A 10,549-nucleotide genomic window follows, 5' to 3' on the forward strand; every position below is an offset into this window, starting at 1 on the left:
TTTCAGTGTCTGAAAAAGAGAAACAGCATAATGTTGATAGGTGTAGGCATTGTCACGAGCATTTCACAAGTCCTTCATTTACAAGGCCATCCCCATTAAACCACAGCTATCCTCATTTTACAGCTGAAGACAGTGAGGTTTAGAGAAGTGTGAGGAAATTGTTTAAGGGTTACTATAGGACAGAGCCAGGCTTCACCCACATCCACCTGATACAAAATTTTAAGCATTCAACTCTACTACCTGAGGGAATTTAGCAGTTTGGCCTAGGCCTTTGTTCTCAGCCTCATCGCAGATTGACCCACAGGCGTATCACCATTATGCCAATCCTTTATTTCACCAATATTGTTTCCCTAAATGCCACCACTTCCCTTCTCATCCTCTGTCTTGTCTGTGAGAACCACCTGTAAGCTCCATTTAGAATCTCTTTACCCAGACTTGTGGACTTTATTCCAGAAGATTGATTTCTTCCCTTTAATTCAAGGTTCTTTTGTTTTAATTGAAGTAGAGTTGATTTACAATGTTTCAGGTGTATAGCAAAGTGAGTCAATTATACATATACATGTATATATTTTTTCAGATTCTTTTCCATTACAGGTTATTACAAGATATTGAATATAGTTCCCTGTGCTATACGGTAGGTCCTTGCTGTTTACCTATTTTATATACAGTAGTGTGTACCTGTTAATTCCAAATTCCTAATTTATCCCTCCCCTTCTCTTTCCCCTTTGGTAACCATAAGTTTGTTTGCTATGTCTGTGAGTCTATTTCTGTTTTATAAATAAGCTCATCTGTGTCATTTTTTTTAGATTCCACATACAAGTGATATCATATGATATTTGTCTTTCTCTGCCTGACTTATTTCACTTAGTATGATAATCTCTAGGTCCATCCATGTTGCCACAAATGGCATTATTGCATTCTTTTTAATGGCTGAGTAATATTCCATTGTATATATATATATATATATATATACACACACTACATCTTCTTTATCCGTTCATCTGTCGATGGACATTTAGGTTGTCTCCATGACTTGGCTATTGTGAATAGTGCTGCTTCGTATTTCAGGGTTCTTAACCTAGGATCTAAGAAAAAAACTTCTGGGGGTAAGGGGCATTAGGATAGGCAAAAGCCTTGAAATTGTAATTTTTCATGTATATAAACAAGTACATTTTTTCAGGAAAAGGAGGGTTCCTGGTTTTCATCAGGTTCTCAAGGAATCTGTGACCACAAAATATGAAAACCATGGCTTGATTCAATTTCCAGTGTATAGAGGTGAGGGAGAATGAATTTGCCTAGAAAGTGGAGTTTGGGTGACATCAGAGCAGTGCAAGAAGAATTTACTTTGAACTTCACAAATCTGCCTGGTATGTTCTATATGCTCTTTTGTAAAAGTTTTACCCACTGCCCACTATTTGTTACGGAACTTAGCTCACCGCTCAAAAATCAATCCTCAAGAGAGGCAAATGTTGGTAGAAAGGAAAGTTGCTTTTAATCAGAATGCCAGCAATCTGGGGAGATGGTGGACTCAGTGTCCCCCAAAAACCACCTCTGAAGATTCTGCTCGGCCATGAAAGTTTTTAAAGGCGAAAAGGGAAGTAATCTCAGTTAGCCATTGAGATGGGGGTCAGAGTCATTGCCATCCCCCACTGTATGCAGGTTTGTCAACTTCTTGGGATTTTCCTTTAGATGCTATCTTGTTCACACAGTTTGTTCCTGAGATTACTGAAGGGGAAGCTAGGGAAGAGATCTGCTCAGCTGTTAATTACTTATTTTTCATTTCTAATTCTTTGGTCTATGGAAAGAACCAACAGGTTAGGCAAGGTATTGTGTGACCAAGAGATCTGAATGGTGCGCTAAGTCCGCAGATGAGTAGAGCATGGGGGTGCCTGGTTTAAGGTTAGTGACAAGACAAAGGGGTGCCTCCTGCAGAGAGCTCTTTCCTGCCAGAAGCTGCTTACATATTTAGTTCTGCACGTCTTATATGTGGAGCACGTAGTAGGCATTCTTGATGCACCCATTCCCAGCTGGTCCTTGGTGGAAGGGGTTCTTGGTTTCAGACTTGACTGCTAGAGCGACAGTGCTCCTGAGCTTCTGGGATGCTCAATAAGCATCTGAGGAAAGTGGGAGAGATGGTGACAAGAGTGGTAGAGTGTGTCTGGTAACTATGAACTATGAAACTCCTTGGGTTCCTGGAGACTCTTCAATAGCCTCGCATTTTATGGTGTGGTTTACTGGGTCATGCAAGGTGAAATTATAAACTGCTGTCTGATGAGACCCAACGCTTTTGATCATGATTAAAGTGTTAGGAGAGTTGAACGTAAGTGAGATTTAATGCAATTTAAGGAAGGTATTTAGCGGTGAGTGGATAGATAGAAAAAGTTTAAGAGGAAAAGTGTACTTTTCAAAAGAGAACATACTCAAATGCAAGGAAAGGAAAGGCTGATGACGAATGATGACAATCCTAATTACTAATAGTTCTAATTACTATTTGGGTGTTAGTAGTTAAAAAGGTTGTAACCACGCAATAACTATGTTTTCTCATTGATGGAGAACACAATGAAATCTTTACGGAAAATAATTTCCTTCTGAAAAATCATGGTTGTTGATCTGGAGGTGTAGCAGGGAGATGGAGAGAGGAGAGAATCAGAAATGGTAGTAGCCTTGTTCTTTTTTACTAAAAGTAAACAAACAGGTCCAAAGTGGTTTAACACATGCAAGTAAAGCCTCTAGGAGCTGCACTGAAGATGTCAAGGAGCATTGTGACATCTTGCTGGGGAGGCTTTGGGAAGCAACTGGGCTGGGTCCAAGCAGACGGTCCCAAGCAGACAAAGGAGAGTCAAATTGGGAGGGGTGAGGATGCACCATTAAAAGTCCTAAAAAGGAAAGACAGAAAGGATGCCAGGAGACCACGTGTGGGGCATCTTTTGTGACCCCCTCGGGAGCAGGCAGCACAGAGAAGAAAGCTGGACTCAGAGGTGGGTCTTGATCACAAATAAACTGGAAAGGATCTTCAGGATTAAGTTAAAAGAAGACATTCAGCACATGGGAGAGACTAAATGGTTCTTTTAAACCCTGGCTAAGGCCACAAGACAACATGAAACTGTAGTATTAGTCCTTAGTTATATATGGTTTGCATTACCAAATTCTCTGGACACACAAAAGTCATACAAACTCCTTGTAAAATACATTTCACAGTGTGTACAAAACTATACAGAATTATATAAATTCCGGATACAAACTATAACATAAAAGTCTTTCCTGATCCCATTACTTTTTCCAGAGGCAACCAGTGTTAATAGTTCTATATGCATCAAGCACTCACATACACATATGCCCACAATCTTTTTTGTATATATGCATGTGTATTCTGTGATTTACTAAACAGTGTACCACAGTCTTCTCACCATTTTAACTCATATAGATCTGCCTCATGCTATTAATGGTTACAGATGATTTTGAAGTATCAAATATCGTAATTTATTTAGCCATGTCCCCTTGCCAATCCCATCTTTAGTAGAAATCTCTCAAATGCCCTTTCATTCATTCATTCATTCATTCATTGGATTCTGCACATCCGCAATCAGTATGGCTTCACGTCAAACATATGTTTAGTACAAAGACGTAAAACCCATGATTTTTACACTCAATACTTAAAATCAAGTGGAGGAGATAAGAACCTAGTTGTATTAATCTAGCTGTAAAATATAAGACAGTTTAAAGCCACATTAAATCCTTTCTGCTCTAGGCAAAGTATTAGTAGGAAGGGAGTCAACGTACACAAACAAATAACCAGTTTGCAGCGCTGTATTAATGCTGCACGGGGAGTATAAACCGTCGGGAGTTCAGAAGAGGGAGAGATGGCTTCCAGCACGGCTTTCCTGCTCCCATCCCCTCCATGCAGCCCCCGCCAGATCAGTCTTCCCACAGCAGCACTTCGATCACGCCACTGCTCTTCTCAGAAACCTCCCGTGACCCTCCATGGCCCGGCCTCTCTTCCCATTTGCTGCAGAAATTACTTCATCCATGTCACTGTACCATTAGAATGGAGGTCATTGTCATAGGGTTGAAAGCAACCCAGAGTTGTTCCAAGACCTGAGTGTGAAACCTGCTTCTGTCACTTCTCAGCTAGGTGACCTTGGGTAATCCATGCAACTTCCCCAGATTCAGCTTCTTCCTTTGTCGACTGTTGATATGGCCCATCTCATGGGTTTGGTATAAGAATTAAATGAGATAAGGTGGGTGAAAGTTCTTTTTTAACTATCGAGTGTGAGTACAAGATATATACGCATATGTGACATACAGATTTGCAAAGGCACTGGGTAATCATATATTTATAAATATGGCTAGTACTTCTGTATGATATGCCTAAAGGAAGCTTGGATATTTGGTTTAGACTCTGAAGGATTGATGGGATTTTGAGAGGAGAATGGGGGAATGACATGAGAGTATGTAAAGAGGTTGGAAGGCCCACAGTGTGTTCGGGGAACAGCAAGTCATGACCGGCTCAAGTGTGAGGTTTACCCAGAGGAGAGCAGGAGCTCACGTTGGAAAGAACTGGGATCAGCTCTTGTGGAGGCTCCCAAGGGCTGGGCCACGAGAGGTTTCTGAGCAGAGGAGCGGTGTGATCATTGTTCTGCGGGATGGATCGACAGGAGGGTGGTTAGAGGGAGAGAGGATTGCTGAAAGACTATGGTTAGGCCAGGTGGCAAAAAATAAGCTACTGAGCCAGGATTCTGGCAGAGGAAATGGAGAGGAAGAGGTAAGTTAGTGAGATTGCTGTGAAATCATTGGCTGGATTCTTCTTGGTCATTGATTGTACTCTGGGGAGGAGGGAGAAAGATGGATGAAGGAGGTTTTAAGCTTGATGGTGATCTGGGGTTGGGAAATGGGGCCGCTGAACACCAGAGAAAATGGGGGCGGAGGGGAGGTGCATTTATTTGCCTGGGATATTGTGGTGATGGAAGAGAAAATAGAAAATGTAGCCAGCAGTGTTAACTGACCTAGCCAGGGAGGCAGCCGCCTAGGGGCTAGGTAATGCCCCCCAGTTTCTCCCAAACCTCACTGATTCAGAAACCCGATTGAAGCATACATTTGCATTCTCTGTGAACACAAAGTGTACCCAGATAATTAAAAGTGAAAACTAGACTTGGGGAGACTCTTAAATCTTAAAGGAACAAACAGTTTTCTAGAACGCACTTATTAGAAACAATTGACTTGATGATTATAATTTATTCTCAACTGTCTCTTCTATTCATGAAAGAGTTTCCTTCAAAGGATTTGGCTTAGAAACTTTATTAATCATGTTTCAATGACGGTATATCCTTAGAAGGAATCCAGATGCATTTCTCTACAAATAGTCTTCAATTCAGACATTTTACCAGTTCAAACCCACTTTGATTTCTAATATGTTTGAATAAATAAGGCCATGCTGCAAAGCTAATCTATTTCCTGAGGATTTGAGAAATAACTTGGAAATCAATTGTGAAGCACTATTTTCTGGGAAAACCCAATACTCTGTAGCCAGATGTCTCCTAAAACACTATAACCAAGAAATATCCTTCATCTGCATTATTCACCAAAGGAAACAGGAATTTCTCCCCATTGTCAAAACTAATAGAAATATCTCTATTTTATGTGGGTTTACTCCGTTTCGTCTTGTGATCTACTATTATCTATACTGAAAGCAGCAAAGAAATATAGTTCACCATAAAAATGAGTCACTGAAGTATAAATGAGACCTTGTCATGCAAATAGATTTTCACATTGGGACAGTAACCAACACAGGGAAAATCAATGGTATAATTCCCAGACATTAAAAAATGCACAACTTCATATTGTCTCATTTATTCCAAAGACCTATATATTTTAAATTTTATTTATTTATTTATTTTTGGCTGCGTTGAGTGTTCATTGCTTCGCGCGGGCTTTCTCTAGCTGCAGAGAGCAGGGGCTACTCTTCGTTGTGGTGCGCGGGCTTCTCATTGTGGTGGCTTCTCTTGTTGCAGAGCATGGGCTCTAGGTGCGCGGGCTTCAGTGGTTGTGGTTCACTGGCTTAGTTGCTCCGCGGCATGTGGGATCTTCCCGGACCAGGACTCAAACCCGTGAACCCCTGCATTGGCAGGCGGACTCTCAACCACTGCGCCACCAGGGAAGCCCTAGAGACCTATGTATTTTAAAGAACTGACTAGAATTTTTGGTGATTTTTATACTTGAAATTATACAATGGACCTTCTTGAAAAGTTACCAACAGGGAATTCCCTGGCGGTCCAGTGGTTAGGACTCTGTGCTTTCACTGCCGAGGGCCGGGTTCGATTCCTGGTCTGGGAACTAAGATCCCACAAGCTGCGCAGCACAGCCAAAAAAAACAAAAAACAAAAAAAAAACACAACGTACCAACATAATTAGAAATAATACTTTCAGATCTTAAAACACTATATAGTGGGAGGTGGTTATTGGATTCAAAAGTACTTCTGCTGAGGGAAGTAAAAGCAAACACTCTGGAAACAATTGTTCAGTGCATGTAATGGAGTGTCAAGAAATTGATAGGCTTTTTGATCAGTTCATTTCTAGCAGCCACTGATGCTAATATCTAGTGTCTTTTTTTTTTTTTTTGCGGTACATGGGCCTCTCACTGTTGTGGCCTCTCCCGTTGTGGAGCACAGGCTCCGGACGCACAGGCTCAGCGGCCACGGCTCACGGGCCTAGCCGCTCCGCGGCATGTGGGATCTTCCCGGACCGGGGCATGAACCCGTGTCCCCTGCATCGGCAGGCGGACTCTCAACCACTGTGCCACTAGGGAAGCCCTTTTTTTTTTTTTTTTTTGAGAAAAAGTATTCACTGTAGAAGTCTAGTGAAGGCGGCAGAGGACATAGAAACATTGGAATGAACGTATGGCCAGTAAGTAAAAGCCATAGAGGTCTCTATCTTTACTCCATATGGTCTGAAGTGAGTCTGATGGGATTTCAGATCATGGCCCGAGATAGCCCAGGATTGTGCAAAGCTCCTGAATGAAAACTCCAAACTTCTGAATCAAAACCTCAGATTCAGGCCAAGCTGTCTGAGAGGTTTGCTGCCTCCGGTCCTAAACTAGATAGGTGCACATTTCAAATGAACCTGAGGTGAATTCTGGTTTCAGGTGGAAATCAAGTGAAACTCAGTTTCAGCTGTGCTTCTGTGTAAACTTAGGGTGAGAATCCACATAAGCCAGAAAGATGTGCTCTTTCCCAATGTCTTGTGAACCTCACACAACAGAAAACACGAAACCTCCAGCCACTCAAGTTAAAGACGTTTTTGTAAAAGGCATGCTTTTGTCTTGTACAAAAGTATAACCCACAGCCATGTTACTTCAATGGGTTGGGGGCTTCGAGATTCCTGAAACAAAGGATGAAGGTATTAATGTTCTGGACATGTTTCATATGGATACCTGGCATAGAACCCCAACTCATCCTGAAATAATACTTTATGCTGGTAGCTTTGAACCAAAACTAAGTATGCTGGGTAGACAGTCTTCATAATCCTCTGGCTGGCAGGATACATAGTCTCCCATTTCATGGACAAAGAAGTCAAGAGGGCCAAAATTCTGGATTACTGATTTTAAGGCCCAGGATTACATACCCACAAGTCATTTTAACACAGAAAATGAAGAAATGCTACCTATTACTTGGCCCTTTCCATACCTGTCCGAACCACACCACCTCTTTAAAAGATGAAGATAGAATGAAATAGAAATGAAGAAAACAATAGCAAAGATCAATAAAACTAAAAGCTGGTTCTTTGAGACGATAAACAAAATCTATAAACCTTTAGCCAGTCTCATCAAGAAAAAAAGGGAGCGGATGCAAATTGGCAAAATTAGAAATGAAAAAGGAGAACTTACAGCTGATACCATAGAAATACAAAGGACCATAAGAGACTACTACAAGCAACTCTATGCCAATAAAATGGACAACCGGGATGAAATGGACAAATTCTTAGAAAAGTACAACCTTTCAAGACTGAACCAAGAAGAAATAGAAAATATGAACAGACCAATCACAAGTAATGCAATTGAAACTGTTATTAAAAATCTTCCAACAAACAAAAGTCCAGGACCAGATGGCTTCACAGGTGAATTCTATCAAACATTTAGAGGACATTTAGAGGAGAGCTAACACCTATCCTTCTCAAACTCTTCCAAAAAATTGCAGAGGGTGGAACACTCCCAAACTCATTCTACGACGCTACCATTACCCTGATACCAAAACCAGACAAAGATATCACAAAAAAAGAAAATTACAGACCAATATCACTGATGAATATAGATGCAAAAGTCCCCAACAAAATACTAGCAAACAGAATCCAACAACACATTAAAAGGATCATACACAATGATCAAGTGGGATTTATCACAGGGATGCAAGGATTCTTCAATAAACGCAAATCAATCAGTGTGATACACCATATTAACAAATTGAAGAATAAAAACCATATGATCATCTCAATAGACGCAGAAAAAGTTTTTGACAAAATTCAACACCCATTTATGATAAAAACTCTCCAGAAAATGGGCGAAGAGGGAAACTACCTCAACATAATAAAGGCCATATATGACAAACTCACAGCAAACATTATTCTCAATGGTGAAAAACTGAAAGCATTTCCTCTAAGATCAGGAACAAGACAAGGATGTCCACTCCTGCCACTATTATTCAACATAGTTTTGGACGTCCTAGCCACAGCAATCAGGGAAGAAAAAGAAATACAAATTGGAAAAGAAGAAGTAAAACTGTCACTGTTTGCAGATGACACGATTCTATACATAGAAGATCCTAAAGATGTCACCAGAGAACTACTAGAGCTAATCAATGAATTTGGTAAATTTGCAGGATACAAAATTAATACACAGAAATCTCTTGCATTCCTATACACTAACAACGAAAGGGCAGAAACAGAAATTAAGGAAACCATCCCATTTACCACTACAACGAAAAGAGTAAAATACTTAGGAATAAACCTACCTAAAGAGGCAAAATACGTGTACGCAGAAAACTATAAGACACTCTTGAAAGAAAACAAAGATGACACAAACAGATGGAGAGATATACCATGTTCTTGGATTGGAAGAATCAATATTGTGAAAATGATGATACTACTCAAAGCAATCTACAGATTCAGTGCAATCCCTATCAAATTACTAATGGCATTTTTTACAGAACTAGAACAAAAAATTTTACAATTTGTATGGAAACACAAAAGACCCTGAATAGTTAAACCAATCTTGAGAAAGAGAAAAGGAGCTGGAGGAATCAGCCTCCCTGACTTCAGACTATACTACAAAGTTACAGTAATCAAGACAGTATGGTCCTGGCACAAAAACAGAAATATAGATCAGTGGAGCAAGATAGAAAGCCCAGAGATAAACCCACGCACCTATGGTCACCTAATCTATGATAAAAGGAGACAAAAATTTACAAGGAAAAAAAGACAGCCTCTTCAACAAGTGGTGCTGGGAAAACTGGATAGCTACATGTAAAAGAATGAAATTAGAACACTCCCTAACACCATACACAAAAATAAACTCAAAATGGATTAAAGACCTAAATGTAAGGCCAGACACTATCAAACTCTTATAGGAAAACATAGGCAGAATACTCTTTGACATAAATCGCAGCAAAATCTTTTTTGACCCACCTCCTAGAGTAACGAAAATAAAAACAAAAGTAAACAAATGGGACCTAATGAAACTTAAAAGCTTTTGCACAAAAAAGGAACCCATAAACAAGGTGAAAAGACAACCTTCAGAATGGGAGAAAATATTTGCAAATGAAGCAACTGATGAAGGTTTAATCTCCAAAATATACAAGCAGCTCATATAGCTCAATGTCAAAAGAACAAACAACCCAATCAAAAGTGGGAGGAAGATCTAAATAGACATTTCTCCAAAGAAGACATACAGATGGCCAAGAGGCACATGAAAAGATGCTCAGCATCACTAATTATTAGAGAAATGCAAATCAAAACTGCAAAGTGTGTATCACCTCACACCAGTTAGAATGGCCATCATCAAAAAAATCTACAAAACAATAAATGCTGGAGAGGGTGTGGAGAAAAGGGAACCCTCTTGCACTGTTGGTGGGAATGTAAGTTGATACAGCCACTATGGAGAACAGTATGGAGGTTCCTTAAAAAACTAAAAGTAGAGCTACCATATGATCATGCAATCCCACTCCTGGGCATACACCCTAAGAAAACCATAATTCAAAGAGACACATGCACCCCAATGTTCATTGCAACACTATTTACAATAGCCAGGTCATGGAAGCAACCAAAACTTCCATCAACAGAGGAATGGATAAAAAAGATGTGGTACATATATACAATGGAATATTACTCAGCCATAAAAAAACGAAACTGGGTCATTTGCAGAGACGTGGATGGACCTAGAGACTGTCATATAGAGTGCAGTAAGTCAGAAAGGGAAAAACATATATCATACATTAATGCATGTATGTGGAATCTAGAAAAATGGTATAGATGATCTTATTTGCAAAGCAGAAATAGAGACACA

The sequence above is a fragment of the Neophocaena asiaeorientalis genome, unplaced genomic scaffold (assembly GCF_003031525.2).
Source record: "Neophocaena asiaeorientalis asiaeorientalis breed wild unplaced genomic scaffold, Neophocaena_asiaeorientalis_V1.1 scaffold134, whole genome shotgun sequence".
NCBI lineage: Eukaryota > Metazoa > Chordata > Mammalia > Artiodactyla > Phocoenidae > Neophocaena > Neophocaena asiaeorientalis.